Raw genomic sequence first — 19,225 nt, forward strand, 5'->3', positions numbered from 1 at the left:
TACAACGCCCACATTCCCAAAGAGGTGGTGTGGGCGGGTGGTTTTTTTGGTCTTTTAATGAGTGTTGGGTCTGGGATAATTTTCAATGATTAGGGGGGTTGGTTACAAGTTGTTGTCAAGGGTTAGGAAAAGGGCTAAGCAAAGGAGATTAGATTTAAGGTTCTTGTTTAAAAAAAAAGAAAAGAAAAGAAAAAAGAAAGAAAAGAAAAGAAAAAAGACAATTACTAGTTTTAAATACTTTACATTGGATTGGATTGTTTTATATTGTATACAAATATATATATATATTGAAATTGATATTGTTAGAAAATGCTATATGTATATTTCTAACTGTATATATACCGTTCCTTTAACAATGTAATATAATTTTCTGATCCTTGAATGTTATTATTACCAACTATTAGGATATAAAGAAGTGAAAGTTAGTAGTTAGACATTACAATAGAACTTGTAGTCACATTAGGTATGTTTTCAAGATTGAGCAGATAAATTTTAGATAGACAGATCATCTTCAAACCCTTCAGAGATCTATAGAATACGGCATTTAAAATGTTTTAATAACTTAGAAAATTTTTCTTTTTTGTTATGACTAAGAGACATGTCGGCTCCTGGCAGTTGCAATCTACTTCAGAGAAAATATGGGCATTGAAAAAACTGCAATTGGAGTTAACTTGCATTGTGGCAAAAGTTAGCCACTGGACAACAAAGTATCCTCGAATCAACTGCTGACAAAATGGACAGACAGGACATGAAACAAAGGACTACTGATTCTTGCCAAAACAAATGTGGTCATGGCTTTATCAAAAGGCATCTTCTGAGGCCAGGACAATATGGCACCATCCCTGAAGTGGCCTTCGCAATCCAGAAAAGGTACAGTGCCCTTTTCTTCGAAGGCAGCTGAACAGGCAGTGGGCCGATGGCTTCTGATGTGCAATGGAACAGCAGCTGAAACAGTTATTCTTGAAGAGTAACTAAGCTCACGCCTCTCAATAGTAGAATGGCATTTAATAGAGGGATGTGGAGAAGAACGGGATGCTGAGATGAAGCCACATACACACATAGCCAAGAAGAATGGACAGCTGAATTAAAAAAAAAAATCAACAATTTCCAGATTTTAAAATCCTGAATCATGACATGACACTAGTGGAATTCAGGTGTTTCTGGTATATAGACTGCTCTCACCCAATATGAGGTTGAACTGTTGACCTTGTGTACATCCTACTTCACAAATGAGTCTGTCAGGTATGCTAAGCCTATAGGCTGAAGATGATGCCCCAATACTGCGGAGAAATTTCAGATGACTGTCCAAGCAGCTGGCTGTTTCTGTCAACTCACAATTTTTTGGAAGTTGCTTGCATGTACTTCCTGTTTTTATTTTTGTTAGCTAATATTATTTCCTTCTTGGGTCTCTGAGGGAGTTGAAGTTTAGTTAGTTATAATTGAAGATTAATTAGGATAGAAAGTGAATTAGATACAATAGGTTAGATAATGGAATTATTTTCTCTGAATTTGTCAAATACAAATGGACTAGACATTGTTTAGGTATTTATTACTTGTATATATTGTATATAGTTATTGTACTTTTATATATAGTTTTTCTTATGTTAGTTATAAGCTTTTTCCTTTTTTCTTTTTATTAAAATAGAAAAGGGGAAATATGGTGATATTTTATTTGTACTAAAATGTTATTTGTATGTTAATAAATAAAATTGCCCGGGAGTCAGAGCTATTAGTAAGCCATAGGAAAGCCGGGCGATGGTGGTGCATGTCCTTAATCCCAGCACTTGGTAGGCAGAGCTAGGTAAGTCTCTGTGTGTTCAGGGATACAGCCAGCATTGGATACACACGCCTTTAATCTCAATACCAACTGTAGAAGACCTGGAGGTCTGTACATATTGCAGTGACGAGGTGGTCATGTGGTTGGGTTTACAACCAATGAGAAGGCAGAACAGAAAGTCTATATAAAGACTTTAACACAGGAAGTAGCTCTCTTTCGGAGAAGTAGGACCACTGCAGGAGGAAGGGGAAGGTTTTTAGCTCTTAGCTCTGACCTCTTGGCTTTCTTCTTCGCATTGGTTCTCTGTTTCTTATTTAATAAGATGGTTGGTTACATCTACAGCCACTTGTTTCAAGTATGCAAGTCATGGCCATTCCTTATTTTTTCACATTTATTCTTGTGAGTATAGCATAGTGACTACTAAGCATTTTGTATATTTGGATATGTCTAGGCACAAAAAATATATTATTTGCATATTTTGACCCATACCTTTTCTGCTTATATCTACTATGGGTGCTATTCACAATGCATTATTTTGCCCTGGAATTTTTTGAATGTATAATTTGATGATCAAGAAAGCAAAGGACTCAGTAACATGGTCACAGCCAAACTATCCACACATGTTTTGGCATAGATTTAAAGAGTTTGGCAATATGTTTAAATACCAAGTGTTACATACCACCCAGTTTCAGTCTGTATCCAAAAGTACATAATTTTATATTTAAAAGAAACATTTAGATTGAGTTTATTGGATTTTAAAATAATTTGCATACTCCATGATCACTAGGAATGATTTTCTTCCCAGCTAACAATTAATCTCAGGGCATTACTGCTGATCTCTACATTTGCATAACATGTGCGACAGTGTATGTAGCCTGGTTTTTCCTTAAATGTGAGCTATAGACCCAAGAGTTGAATTTAAATTAGTGAGATTCATGGTTTTGTTTTAGTGCCTGACAATGATTTGGTTTAAATAGCCTTTAAGGAAGGAGCTGATGCTTCTTCAGATATAATCCAAATGTTTTGACCTTGCTATCATTGCAAAAGCCTACAAAATGCAAGGAGAATTTAGTCTTCAATTTTCTGATTCATTTACTCATCAAACTATCTTATTAGAGCCACTACATATTCAGGAAAATTCTTCACAAATTATTTCCAGCATATTTTAGAGTCCCGAGGAGCTGACACTTGCTAACCCAACCTGAATCCCTGTCGAGTCTCCTCAATGAAATACAGAACTCATGCTGTGTGTATGTTACAACAATTAATGAAGAATTGAGCCTGGAAATCCTCCCCCAAGTATTTATTGCAAAACAACTAAGATAATTTTATTTCAGCCATTCTCTCTTTATCTTTAACCACTTACACTTTTAAAGCAATAATATTAATTCTCTTGTCATTCTTGGGATCCTGTCTAACATTTATTTGAATTCTATGACTAAAAACAATGCTATCTTTAATTTTCAATATACTCTGAATTTCTTAATATTCTTTTTTATTGGTCAAATTACCTATTTTCTTTATAAAACAGTATACCTCTAATCTTGGTTTTTTTAATTTTGGGCTCTATTTAAACAATATAAATGAACGTGATAGTTTTGGTTAAAAAAAACATCTCCAAAAGTCATTACTCTCTACACAAAGGAATCTGAATTAAGTTATGCTGGGGGGAAATAAAGGTCAATTGACAACATGTTCAATCCAAATTGAAAATCGTATAATGAAAATAAATGAAAGAAAATAAAAAACGTATTCTGGGTCATTGGACTAAAATGACCTGGAAGGGGTATGAGGTATATATAAAGAATATGCCTGTGGAGAATCAAAACCATAATTTTATGAACTGGAAATCTATATGTTTTTTATGTAAATTTGTTTTAGAGAAGATGAGAAAAGGAATGGGATGAGGCAACTACAATTTACCAGGGCATTATGGGGGAGTTAGGTGATAGATTTCCCCAAATTGATTGCAAACAGATCCTATACACTATGGCTGTGTACTCACTTGCTAGTGGTAAATAATACAATAGAAAATGGATCCCTCAAACAGTTTTTAAAAAAGAAAGATTGAGAAATGTTGAGAAAGACAGAAATTGAGATGCTTTGGGTGATTGTTGGGGTAGTATTGTTTTTAATCATGTGCCACAAGCATGCTTCAGGGGCTGTAATATGATGGATTTCCACAGAGATCCCAGTATGAGATTCATTTCTCAGTGAGATGATGAGTTCTGTTTCTGTGCTATATGCCCACTTCTCTTTTCTACCCTGGCCCCACTGCACTGACACCAAGATGCATAAGACATATCTGCATCCTAAGTGTAAAATTTGATGAGTTTGACAAATGTATACTTCTGATTAACATACACCCTCATCCAAAACTATATTCTTACCATTCTTTAATGCTCTTTCCTACTCACTTGCCATTACTTCTTTTCATTGTTTTCCTTACCAAATCTAATATTCTGATTCGTCCATTTCTGTAAGTACGTTGCCGTTTTCTGAACTGCATCTAAGCTTAACTGTGTCATATAGTGTGTCTTTTTTTTTGTCACCATGGAGTTACTGGGTTCATTCATGTACATCAGTGGCTCATTCATTTTATTACTGCATAGTGTCCCTAAATTTGACTATAGAAATTAGATTATGCACTTTCCTCTTATCAACACATAAGTATTTGTGCATCTTTCCTGAGAGGAAAACCAAATTTCTGTAGTATATTAATGTTCTCAAAAACTGTCATGCATACTTGCCTACAACTGGTAGCATAACATTTTACTTAATCAGTATCTTCCAAATTCTCATTAAAAGAATTTCTGTTGTACTTACTAGGAATTTATGGATAGTGCCTGCCCATCTTCAGTTCACAAGTCAAATTTAAGCACAGAGCTGTTCTTATGTATGTATATGCACAGCTGAAGGAGCTGTCTCACAAATCACAGAGTTCTACTGTCGGATATCATGTTTTTCCATTTCACAATACAATTTATTTGTAGAAGCAGTTATTACAGTTACAATTGTAATTAAATAATATTTTTGGAAATGGAAAAAAATCCCTGTATTTACCATTAACAAATATATTTTAAATCAGTGTTAATATTTCTGTTTTCATTTGGGATATACAAATGTCTACCTTGACAGACATGCATTTAAATCAAAACTAAATATCCACCCTCTCTAATGACCCATCTTTTCACAGCTAAAATCCTTGAAATAATTTGTCATGTCTTGCCTTCATTTCTTTTCTGCCAATTTGCATGAGAAATGTGGATGCATGCCTCTCCCTTCGCCCCTCCCCAGAACAGTTTCAAGTAAGTGCCATCAGTGACCAACTTGCCAAATTCTATCAGTTGTCCTTTCAAACATCCCCTGTCACTGTGCCTTCCTTACATTTGATACTGCTGATTTTATTATTTCTTTCTCCTTAAGAGATATCTTCTTTGACTTCTGTGAAATCACTAGCAGGATATCAGAATACACCATTTCATGGAATGATCTCAGGATGTGTTTGTCCATAATATGAACTCAGACAATGACTGTAGAAAGCTATTAATTATTTTTCTTATTGTATTAGCTCATAGTTTTCATATATAATCTAACATATTTACAAATGTAAGCATATAATAAAATTCATGCATGATAATGCTCAAGAGGTAATTTTATAATTTCAAGATGCTTCATGTTGTTTTTCTCCTAAGCAAATAATCTTCATAAACCAATAGCATCTCAATTATATACAACATAATTATATCCTACATATTCTACTTAAGAATCAGATTTTGGCAATGATGTTTTGCTTAGCTTATGTTTTAAATTAATTTTTTTTTATTTTGAAAGATTACCAATTCTTATGTTTGGAGAAGCAATTGTCAACACTTTGTACTTAACCCTTGATTATTTGGAAGGTTTTGATTTTGCTAAAAATATGCAGCCTTATTCCAACTGCAACTTCATGCAGGGCTTCATTTTTTTGATGTTATTTCATTAGTAGGAGGTTTGCATTGCCGCTCCAATGAATCCAATTGTGTTAGTGATTTACCTGTTCCAAACTCAGTGTGCTTTGGTTTTGGTTTCCTTCCTATTCTATTTACATCCCTCAACTAATTAAATTTGTATTAGAAAATACTATCAACTCTACATCTTATTCTTCTAACTCTTCAGATTTACTTATTTTATTGTTTTGCTTGCATATATATCTATGTACTATGTTCATGTCTGGGGCCCATGGAGACTAGAGGAGGGAGTTGGATCTCCTAAAACTAGAGTTATTGATAGTTGTAGGTTCTAGGAATCAAGTACAGGTCATTTGTAAGAGGAACAAGTGTTATTGATTACTCAGCCATCTCTCCAGCCCAAATCTATATTAGCTATATAAGCAGAGAGAGTTGGCTCATGAATGCTACTCTATGTGACCAACCTCCAGGAGGATCCTGAGTAAGATGTGGAAAAACAGCCTTGTGTGTTAGATGGTAGTTCTTTAATCAAAACAAGAAGTAGTGAGTTACATTTTCTTCCTCCGACTTTCTAGCATGTAAAACCTAAAAATTCAAAAAAAAAAAAAAACCAAAAAAACAAAACACCACCACCAACAAAAAACCCCTCAATTTCTAGGTATGTAAAACCTGAAATTCCAGCTTCAAAAAAACCCTTTATTTTTTTTCTTCATTGGAGCCCCAGCACAATAGTAAAGAACACAAAGGAGTTAAGGCTGAGTGAGAACAGCCCAATAACCATAGCATAGATGAGGGCAATACCAATCCTGCACCCAGTAGTGAATGCATTATGCTGCAAGTTGTAGCTAGCGTTTTTTTCTGTAGCTGGAATTTTCCTGGTCCTGCCTGGCCCAGGGTCAGGACAAATCTCTCTCACCCACCAGTCCCGCAGCCACTCAGACCCAACTGAGTAAACACACAAAGACTTACATTGCTTACAAACTTTATGGCTGTGGTAGGCTTCTTGCTAGCTGTTCTTATATCTTAAATTAACCCATTTCTATTAGTCTATAACTTGCCATGTGGCTCGTGGCTTACTAGTACCTTACATCTCGCTTGTCATGGCGGTGGCTGGCAGCATCTCTCTGATTCAGCCTTCCACTTCCCAGAATTGTCTTCTCTGCTTGTCCTGCCTGTACTTCCTGCCTGGCTACTGGCCAATCAGCATTTTATTTATACAGAGCAATATCCACAGCAGCAAGTAGTAACATTTAATTATATCCAATAAATCCAACAATAATGAGAAAACCACACCTACATGTGAATTACCACTAGCCTTATCTTAGACCATATATACCTCTTCATCTGTCATTTCCTTTAACATCATAGATTTTTTTTTTCCATCCAGGTTGAAGATTTGATGCTGCTGAAACTGTAGTGACTGTCACACTTTCATGAAGGGGGCAATCTGAAGTGTTTATTTGTGTATTTAGGACCTGTTAGCTGCCTGTTTAGATAATAAGCCCACTTTGGTACAAAATTGTCTCTATTTTTGCTTCCTCTGTCTCAGGGTTAGTGGCTACTACAATTGTTGGATCAGTATGGTCCCTGCCTTGGAAGCGATGGGTAAAATCTGTTGACAATTTAAGGAAAGGCCTGTTCTGCAGCTGCTATTCCTGCCAGGCCTTAGCTCAGTTGTTCCCATAATTGGAAAATTCATATGAACATAGACTAGTTGGAATATCTTTTATTCAGCTAATTTTAATCAAATGATTTCTATTTTCTTTCTTGGAACAGGCTCTCACAGTGTAGCCTTTGCTGATGTGAAGCTCTTGGAGATCTGCCTGCCTCTGCCTCCTAATTTCTAAGATTTAAGGCATTCACAATCACACCCAACTATTTTCATTTTTCTTTATCTTTGAGAATTTTATCCTATGGACTATGATCATATGTACCTTCCCTCTCCAACTTCCTTCATATCCTCCAAGTCCCACCCCCAATTTCTATTTTTTTAATATATATCCTGCTAAGTCCAGCCAGTGCTTCTTATATTATGTGCATGAGTATGAGGCTGTCCACTGGAGCATGGGAATTCTACCTGTGATCATCGTGGCAAAGGATGCATCTCCCTCCTCCAGCAACCATCTACTATCAGTAGTACCTCAGTAAAGGGTGAGGCCTAGAAATAATCTATCCCATCTGTGCTGGCCCTTAGGCTAGATTGATTTTGTGCAAATCACGTGCAGGTAACCAGGAACAATTTTATGCACCATATTTACTTCATACTCAACTTTTTTGTTTGAAAAAGATGAAAAGGGATAGAAATGAGGCATGGAAAACAAAACAAAACAAAACAAAACAACAACAGCAACAAACCATGCCAAGCCATGCAAGAGTGAGAACAGGATCCTGTTCAGATCCCCAGAATGTAGGTAACAGGGAGACAGGCATGACAATCCAGCATGATTCCAACTCAAGGGTGCAGAATCAAGTGATGTCTCAGGGCATGCTGGCTAGAGCAACTCACTGAACAGGAGAGTTCTAGGTTCGGAAAAAGATCTCGCTTAGCTAAATTAAATACAGACTGTTGAGGACACCCAATACCAGCCTCTGGTCTCTGCATGCACACACATTCAAACATGCACTTATGTATGCATACTCCCACACAAATACATGAGAAGTTTTAAAAGAACTTTTAACTTTCAAAGGAAATTTCAGACTGTTAGTTCAACATTTCTATTTTTCTCCCTTCTTTCTTTCTCTTCCTAAATGTACTTCAACATTCCCCATAGAGCATTGTAAATGTTGTCCCAGAATTACTCAAGTATTTGGATAATTTTATAGTCAACTTTCAAATTAATGTGGGATACTGGAACAAATAGAAATTAGGATTTTATTATGATAAGGATACTTCGAATTCCATCAGGAGCACTCTGGCATCCCTGATAAGCCTGCATAAATGATTTGTTTTTGAAAATTCACTGAATAGCAGTGGAAAAGTTAACATGGAAATCTAACCACAGCTAATTATATGTATTAGCTATGTTGAGTATTTTGCTATCCTAGATAACCTTTAAACCTTAGCTATAGTGGCAATTTAGCTAATGGAGAAGCTTAATAGGAAGAGTGTAACAAATGTACCGCCTTAGATTTACACAGAGATTGGATAAGGAAGTTAGGAGACAGGAATTAGCTGTGCACACACACTGCCAGAAAACCATGTCATTTTAATGATTCATAATTTCTAATTAGCTATGATTATTCTGAGTGGTTGTGGATATACATTTTAATTGTATCATATAGTATAATTTCCGATTTCCACAGAGATGCTGATGAAGTAAAAGTTGTATTGCAAAGTCATCATTTAAATATTTGAGAAATGGAAAGCTTTAAAGGGGATAAATATCCACAGCTTTATTATAATTTCTATTGATCTCACAAAATCAATTTAGTCCCAGTAATGTAGATGGCTGTCTGCCTTCTCTTCACTATGTCAACTTCACACTGGCTTTTCCAATGTTGGATGCATTGTTCTCTGTGTATGGTGACAGTGCAAGACTTGCATTATGTACTCAGGCTTCTAGAAGACAAATGTGTAGTCAGAGAAGTGGATTTGCATAAGATAGGACTGCTGGACAGTTGCTATCCTTGACGCAGTAACATGCAGTTTTGATTGGAACTGAATGCTCAACATGCTCAAAGGTGAAAGGCTTGATCTTGACAACCATGTTCCACAGGACTCTTTAACAGAGCTACCTAAAGAACACTTCAAGAGACTAGACTTGTCATTAAGTTTAATTCTAAAACAAAAGAACCAATGCCACATCAAGGAAAATAAAATTGCTTGTATAAGGCAATCAGACTGAGTGTCATATGTTGGTAATTCTAGTGTGATGGATTAGAGTTGGAATTTAAGTTCAAAGCCAGCCTGAGTTATAAGATGAGAGTCCATCTTCAAACAAAACAAAACAACACAAAACAAAATAATTACATCTCTTATAGCTTGTGATGTTAAAAAAGGAAATAATGCAAGCTATTAGATGTATATTTCCATGAGCAGAACAATATGAAGATATTTAGTATCATTTTTCAGAATTCAGTTGAATGTATATATACTCTAAGCTGGTAATTTATATCAAACATAAGCTGAAATAGACATATGGAATAGACTCATTTGGAAAGAGGTCATCACCTCCATTTGTTGAAGCCCCAGAAACTGAATGCAATATTGAGTCTACCTCACCAGATACGCACTTCAGTAACACAAGGAATAGTTTTCCTTTTTAAAGATTTTTTTTAGTTTTATTTTATAAATATGAACAATTGTCCACATATGTGTATCTGCACCACAGATATCTGTATCTGACTGTAGATGCCAGAAGAAGGTGTCAGATCACTGGAACTGGACTTACAGACAGTTGTGAGCCATGATGTGGATGGTAGGAACTGAACCCAGGCCTTCTGTAAGAGCAACAAATGCTCTTAAATGCTGAGCTGTCTCTCCACTCCATGGACAGTTTCTTAATTTGAAGTTTTATTAAAAAAACAATCAGGGCCGGGCGGTGGTGGCGCACGCCTTTAATCCCAGCACTCGGGAGGCAGAGCCAGGCGGATCTCTGTGAGTTCGAGGCCAGCCTGGTCTCCAAAGCGAGTTCCAGGAAAGGCGCAAAGCTACACAGAGAAACCCTGTCTCAAAAAACCAAAAAAAAAAAAAAAAAACAAAAAAAAAACAAAAAAAAGAAACCAAAAAAAAAAACCAATCAGATGGGTGGTTATGAAAAAACATGTCTTTATTTGAATTATTATATGGGTACAGCTGAGAGGTGAATGAATTTGGATTCCAATTTGCAACCAAATAGTTAGCAAAATTCAGATGGCTCAGGATACTGAAATGCCTGTGCCTTCACAGGACAGTGCCAATGTCAAGGGACCAGTCCAGAGCTTATCATAGGAAATACCCACTCCTAAGTCTCTGCCAGACCAGCAGCTAGAGTACAGTAACCTGCTCACAGGTCACTCATTTTCAGAAGAGCCAACAGGTGCTTTCACTTTGTCTCCCCCAGGACCCATCATTGACTCTGATAGAAATGGTTGGCTGTTCACTTGGTAAAGAAATAGTCTTCTGGGTATAATTAAGAACTCTTTTAGTGCATGTTTTTCTGTGTGTCCATGCACGTGTTTGAATGTGTAGACACACATGTTTGCAGGTGCATCTGTATACAAAAATGTGTGGAAGTCATAGATAGACGATTGGTGTCTTCCTCAATTGCTCCTTAGCTTATATAGTGAGCTAGGATCTCTCTCTTCAACCCAGATGTCTCCTGTTTTGTAGTCTATCTAGCTAGATTACTCTGGGGATACCCTGTCTCCACTTTCTATATGCTGACATTACAGATGTGCTGCAACAATCCCTTGCCATTTATGTCAGTGGTGAGAATGCAAGCCTGGTACTAGTGTGTGCATGGGAGGTACTTTTACCTGGTGAGTTACCACTCAGCCTCCCACATGCTCTTTGACAACCACTTTAAGGATTTTAAATTGTTCTTCCCACAAGCACAACAATGTAAACAAGGTTTAGTTACATTGCCACACCAACCTTCTTCAACATAGTTTTCTTTTTCTATATGTTATTCTCCCACTTCATATACAACAAGATATAGAAATGGAATAATTGAGAAATAGATTACAGTGAACTCTTCTATGAAAAAATAAAAGTATAAGAAAGGATTTATTTCAGGAGTCATCAATGAGTGGTGATTGCAGAGGTTAGGAGGTTAAAAACAAACAATTGCTCTTTTAGTTGTAAGCATAACTCAAAGAAGCACTCCCTAATTACTTTACAGTAAGGATGTTCAGTAATAGTTTATGGCTCTTAAGGATTCTGTTACTACACTTGGCAGGAGTTGGGGTGGTGGATGTGACATTGCAACCAACACTTTTCTCTCTATTCTCTATGTTTCTCACTAGAGAAAAGATCAATGTTGTTTAGGATTTTCAAATAGGACCGTGACTTTCTGTGACATGAAACCCTGCTATCAGTGATGTGGCTGGTCTATTCCAATCTTTAGGAAGGTGTCAAATGACAGAAGAAACACTAAGATAAGATATACATATATTCTAGTTTATTTACTACAAATGTTTTAAAGGTTAACTGGTTGATATGTTACATAAATGATCTTCTTGCTTATGATTTTCCAAAATGAAATTTTTGTGAAAGTATCATGAGGAGAAAAATAGTCTTTATTACATTGTGGGTAACCTGCAAGGAACTTTTGTGTTGTCTATAGGTAATAGATGGGGACTCTTATGCTATTCTTTCTGTACCATGCTGTAATATGTGACTGATTATCCTCAGGATCTTTTTCATCTATGGAAAGGCATGTTTATAGAGTCTTACCTTTATCCATAGGTGACATGAATATAGCATTAACCTTGGTGGCCCTAAATAATATCATGAGGTGCACCATTGTGTAGTTATTGAAAGCTCAGATTAGAGACTGTTTATATGACTATAAATTTTGACCCTATCATTTCTTTGATATATTATTCTGTTCAACTTTATAATTCTTCTTGCCTATAGATCAGAATGGTAGTGATGTTATCTGCTGCATGATTTTGTTTTAGAATTGAATGTTTAGAATTGAACCCATTTGTTAAGTACATAGAACAGTTTTTGTCCCCTTGTAAAAACTATTATATTTTTAAAATAAGATTGAGTTCCAAGAGTTCATGTTGATAGAAAGATAAAATCTATGTTGCTGGGATTTTTGCTTTCTCTGTGTATGATTATCCAATGCTATGTCCACTCACTAAGTCCACGAACCTCTCTCTTGGGTCTAACATTTATGTTTTAGGTTAGATAAGAATAATGAAAAGTCATTTCAGATGCAAAAACAGATGTGATCCAAAACACCAGGCTTGTTTGAATGGTTGGAATATTAATGTAGTGCAGGGGAAGATGCCGATTAGGATTATGAAAGTGAAAGGGACACTACCATGATGTCATAACAAATAACGGGGGGTGGGGATTCAGGGCAATTAACCATGGTAAAGATTTGTCCACAGGACAGGCAGATTTAGAAGATTCCTCACTAAGGTTCTCTTCCCAGGTGTCTCTAGATGTGTCACATAGACAATTAAAACTGTCTGTGGCAGATTGGATGAGAAATGACTCCCCTTGTCTCATGTATTTGAACACTTGGTTCCCAGTTGGTGGTGCTGTTTGAGGTAGTGATGGAACCTTTAGGTGGTGGAGCCTTAATGACGGAAGTATATCACTGGGGGTAGGCTTTGAAGGCTTGTACTTCACCCTTCTCTTGATACCAAGTTCTGTATTAGATATTTTTCTGTTTTTCTGGTAAAATGTTGGGCAGAACAAAAAATGAATGATTTATTTATGACTAATGTTCCATTGTGATAAAACTATTGAACAGTATAAGCAGAGCTTGACAGGTCAGCCATTCATGTAGCATTCTGGAAGACAGTAGTGCTGAGAATAATGAGAACATTAGATGCCTGGGTCATGAGGTATCAGAGGGGAATAAGGACTCCATTATCAACTAAAAGTCATTCCTAGAATATCTTGGCAAAGAATATGATTGCATTATACCCGTGTCCTGAGAACTCATGTAAAGATGAGTTAAAAAGTAACAGACTGAATATTTTAGTTGTAGAAATTTCAAGGCAGCATAATACTGTATCTATGGTATGGTTATGACTGATTACCCAAATGAAAAAGAGCAACATGTGAGGCGGAAAGAAAGAAAAAATGTCCAGTTTGTAGAGAAAAAGAATAATAGGAAGCTTAAGCATGCAGTCAAGTCATGTTAAAATGAGGTCATAGTTCTTCAAAAGATTGGGGTCATTAAAGTAAAACCACCTGTTCTGCACTAGGCAAATAGAAACAAAAGTTGCACAGAGGGCTAGAATGCACCCAGCTAAGCATCCAGCTTGTGAAAGAGCGCTAAAGGGTTGTTTGTTCCTAGAAAACGGTCTCCTAGGGATGCTTTTCAGAGATTCAGTGTACATAAACTGCTACAACTGTGGTCCAAGGGTGGTTAGGTCCAGCAGGGGTAACAGGGAATATAATCCACATGGTACTGGCTTTGGAGGCAAGAGTGTTGCAAAATAGATGGGAATCATGGATTCCTTTTCTGTGATTTCAGAGAGCCAGTGAGGCCAGGTAGTTTGTGTCAGGATTGGAGTCCCAAAAGGAGGTGCTGCGAGGTATTGGAATGGTTTGAATAGTAACAGTGCTCTTAGGCTCGTATATATGAATTCTTGATCATTAGGGAGTGGCACTGCTTGAGAAGGATTAGGATGTGCATCCTTGTTGGAGTAGGTGTGGCCTTGTTGGAGGAAGTGTGTCACTGGAGATAGGCTTTGGGGTTTCAGATGTCTAAGGCAGTCCGAGTGTCTCTCTTTGCTGGTGGCCTGAGGATGCAGATGTAGAACTCTCAACTGCTCTCTAACACTGTGTTTGCGTGCGTGTGGCCATGCTGCCTGCCATGATGATAATGGACTAAACCTCCGAAACAATAAGCAAGGTCCAATGAAATGCTTTCTTGTATGTATAAGAGTTGCTGTGGTTACAGTGTCTCTTCACAGCAGTAGAACACTGACGAAGACAGAACTGACACAGTAAAACCTGTTTGTATTGGAAACCCCCGAGATGTCGATGAGGCCAGAGCAATGAGACATCTGCCAGGGATGATTGCATATAGGGACTGGAATCGTCCCAAGAGAGAGGGTTTAGACTCCTGAATAGTGCTGAGACTGTTGAAGACTACAATGACTTTTGAAGTTAGACTAAATTAGTTTTCCATCATGTGATTTTCATGGCCCCAATAGGACAAGGACTGGACTGTGGTACTTTGAATGTTCTTGATTAAGCACTTGATTCCTAGTGGGTGGCACTGTTCAGATGCCTGGAAGAAGTATGTCACTGAGTGAGGCTCTGGGATTTCATAGCTTTGCCTCACCTCTCTTCTCTCCCTCCCCGCCACTCCCTCCCTCCCTGCTCCCCCTCCCCCTCTCTCTTTCTCTCTCTCCTTTTGGTGTGTGGTTGAGATGGGGTCAGTACTGAGTTCTGCCATGCTTTCTCCATCATGATGGACTCCATCTCTCTGGAATAGTAAATCAACATAAACCCTTTCTCCTTAAGCTGATTTTGTCAGAGTATTTTGTAATTGCACCAGAAAAGGAAGTAGCAGACTATCACTAGTTCCACGACACTATGACTGTCCTAAACCTTAAATCCCATTGGACATTTCTGTCTTTGAAGATTAGTACTCTGCACTACTTTGTAACTCCACCCCTGGGATTTCTGCACCATTCCGTCCTTCTAGGTATCAACAGTCTTCAGGCTTTAATACCATTTTCTTTACTCAATGATGCATTTCTTGGAGTTCACCAAAGTAAAATAATAAATAAAAGATAGATTAGATAAATATCTGATAGAAATTTTCTAGGTGGTAGATAGATGTGCATAGTTATGAAGGGTTTATAAGGAACTGGCTCATGTGATAATGCATGCTGAGCAATGTCATGATCTGCTGTCTTCACACTGGACAAAACCAAAGATGATGATGTAAGTACAGGTCTGAGGGCAGAAGAGATATGATATCCCAGTCAGTCATGAGGCAGAAAAATAGAGGGAGTATTAGTCAGTTCAGGTCTTTGGGGAAGGGAAGGAGTGGGATGACGACCATGTACATTGCAGAGATTGCTCTATTTTACTGAGTTTAGAGCTACTAGAGATAATGAACTATGGAAAGATTTCTGTAGACATACCTTGAGATAGTATTTTATGTAGATACCTCTTAGTCCATTCAAATTGGCCTAAAATTATCCATCAGTTTACCAATCCCCAAGGTTTACTATGAACCTGAAGCTTATGTATCGATGCAAAAGGTTATATTTATGTATTTTTCATGAATAGTTAAACTCATAACCATTAATATATTCATACTTTATCTCTTATAGCTTAAATGTGCCCTGATTTTTATACGCATCACTATCAATGTCTTATAACTTTTTTTATGGTCATAAATTCACACTGCACTTGAAACATTCACAGAATATCTTCTTCTTTCCCCACCTCTACTTACCCTCCCCCTAAAATACACATCCTTGAAATCAGAGATAATGCCGTATAAGAGAATTGGTACAATTCTTTAAAGCCCTGATTTTTGTCAAACTCTATATCCTTAGTGACAGAACAACTGACCACAGGGAAGTATATTGTAGCTTTCTTTGGATTATTGGGTCAGATTTCCTTTTAGATATAATTGAATAATCTTTATCTCTTACTGCAGAATATGGCAGACCCAGAGTGTATAACAGGAATTCATCTTGTGGCAACATTGATCTTTTCCTGTCACTTGTCTTTGCTCGAATAATTTCCAGGCAAACTGTTATACAATTAACTGTTAAATATTTTTGTATTTTTGGCACTGTTGAAGGATTCAGCCAGCCAGAGCTAAAACTCTAGAGCAGTTTCCTACTTTTGACTTTGTTATGGGTTCCTGTCCATATAACTTCCTCTTTTGTGAACTTAAAAGAACTGAAGATAAATCACATGGTCATTTAAATATCGATAGGTCAAAATGCACTAAAAGCAGATAAGAATATGTAGAGGCTACTTCTCAATACTCCTTCCTGTCTTCCAGTACTGTGGTCTGATTCATAACCCAACAAATGGTTTCTAGTGCAACAAAGTGTCACTTGCCTCTGGCTTGAATTTAATTTTACTTCCCATCTTTCCTGTGTGTGTGTGTGTGTGTGTGTGTGTGTGTGTGTGTGTGTGCACTATCAAAACATAATGAAAGTCAGTTCAGATTAGTATGGTTGGTATAGAATACTAGGATAAAAATGTCTTTAATATAGATAATTTATCTTAAGTTTTAAAATGCTATTGTAAATCATATGTAAATAATAATAACAGAAATTGGTAATAAAAACAACATTGTAATTCTTGTGGTGGTAAATCTACTTCATCTGTTTTGATAGATGACAGGAAGTTGGGAAGATAGAATAATGTAAAGATCAATTTCTAATATATTCTAAAGTAGGAGAGTCTTTTACAGAGTCTAGTATGACAAAATTTATTTTTGGATAGTTTATTCCATGAAAATCATCCACACGTGTGAAACAAGAAGAAAAAGAAAAACCATAAGACTAGAAAAATATAAAAAACACATAATCAGAGCTTTTCAGATACACTGAGAACCGATCGCATGTTCGTAGTGATAGTAACAGAAAACAGTTCTGAAAATTGTCAAGGCGGAATGAACAGAAAATTACAACTATCAGTACAACCTGATTATCTTTGAAAATAAAGTAGTGCCATTAACAGAACCTAAACACCCAAGTGGCCCTCCTGCTGCTCCATATGATGCTACAAAAACTCACAATGAGACTGTAATAACATTCAAACTCTTGGGAGTGCTACCACATCATATTTTCAATTGTTAATATAATGTTTAAAGCTGAAGACATTGTTGAAGGCCTGGATTTTCCTTAGAAAACTGTTGCAAATTTGGCACAAACAAGCGCCTTCGTTTCCATTTAGGTGATGCTCAATTTCTGGTCTAGAAGGATAACTTCCAGTTGTGCACTCATGATACCCATTGGGCACTTTATATTAGTGAATTTTACATAGTAATCCTATCCTTTCTATTCCTGTTTCATAAAACATTTCAAAGACACATTTAGCCTTTCTAGTACATTGAATGACATTAAAGAGGATGTTCTCTTCCCTGTCTCCTACTATAATCTCTAGTTCAGGATATAACCTCTCTCTAACAGTTCTTCCCTCCTCAGTGTTTGTGGAGTCTCGTAATTGCTACACAATCACTGTTTACATCCCATGGCTCCATCATTTAGTAGTAGCAATAAAGGCATCTAGCAGAAAGGGGAAAAGGAGACCGTTCTGCTTGTCTGTACAAAACGTTATTAAAAAGTAGCTTTTATATTCTGTCAATAGTAGCATTATGATTCATAGCTACTGTTCTGAAATGTTCCTCTTTTTCCAAAAAAGTTCATCCCTGCTTTGTTAATTTACAATATACAAGTTCCAACCTACTTTCTTAATGTAATTCCTAATACAAAATCCAATTACAGCTTTCTTTATCCCCAAACCATAAAGTAAGTTTGGTACTGAATATAAATTACTTTTATATGTTTCTTGTAACTAACACGTTTTTTTTTTTGAGGGCTGAAAATCATGATCAGGGATTTGTCAATAGATCCTTCATTATGTGTTGAAAAGATAGATACAGTAGCCTTGTAACTCTGGTTCTATTGCTAGAGCTTTTGTGTGCACATGAGCCTGTATACCATGAAGAAGTAATTAGAGTCAAGTTTCTGCCACTAATTGTGTAACTGATCAATGCACGGCAGATTACTATGAACCTGATAAAGATTGATTCTTCACACCTGTTGCTCCCTGGCATTGTTTATGCTACCATGGAGGACTTTATCATTGTGGTCACATTACATCTGCATAAAAATTGGAGACATGGAATATTTTCACTCTAAGTGATAACATTGTAGACTCTTTTCTCTCCAAATTTTCCTTTGACTTTTCCTCTTATTGGAAGCCATCCCTGTAAATGTTAAGTTTGAATTTAATTGAGAATAGGTAAAACTGAGTTTGCTGTCATTTTTGTGAATAGTTAAGTAGATATTCCTTCATGAGAAGATTTTCAGAATACCCTTTCTATCACTAAACTGGCCCATCCAAGATGGTGACAGAAGACACAGCTATTTGTATGTCAGCTAGCTAACTCACAACGTTAATTTAATAGTGTTATGCATTGTAAATATTTGCAATGTTAAATATATTCAGTTTCTTTAGCCTTAAGAGAATAAAACCTCAACATCTTTGCCGTAGTCTATGGTTGACAGCAGTTTGTAGGTTCTGTAAAACTCAAGAAGACATGAAGATATGGAAGGTAGGTAGCATGATACCAGTGATCAGAGAAAAATGCCTTACACTTTCCAGTTCCTGCTGCACCACCATGCACTATTAGAAAGTATGCATTTGCCTTTAGGATGAAAGAGAACAAACTTAAACAAAAAGTATATATTCCATCCCAAGAAAATCCAAAGACATTTTGAAAAAACATTTATTGAGACATGAATATTCCAAGATCAGGGAAGCTAAAACTTAGAAATGAGATGTTTCCCCAACAGCTTTCATTTCTGCCTTTCACAGCAGGAGCTGGATTGCTTTGATGGTCATTTCTGGAAAGTTAGTGGGTAGGGTACTGAAGACTTTAAGGTCCATGTGGGAGTTTGAATAAGAATGCCCCCCCCATAGGCTCATATATTTGAATATTTAGTCACCAGAGAATGGCACTATTTGAAAGGATTAGGAGGTGTGGCCTTGTTGAAGGAATTGTGTCACTGTGAGGGGTGGGCTTTGAGGTTTCAAAACCCATGTCAAGCACAGTCTCTCTCTTCTGATGGATCATGAGCTCTCAGCTAGTGCTCCAGTGCCAAGTGTGCTGCCAAG

Source organism: Peromyscus californicus, unplaced genomic scaffold, assembly GCF_007827085.1.
Source record: "Peromyscus californicus insignis strain IS unplaced genomic scaffold, ASM782708v3 Scaffold_16__1_contigs__length_79575227, whole genome shotgun sequence".
NCBI classification, from domain to species: Eukaryota; Metazoa; Chordata; class Mammalia; order Rodentia; family Cricetidae; genus Peromyscus; species Peromyscus californicus.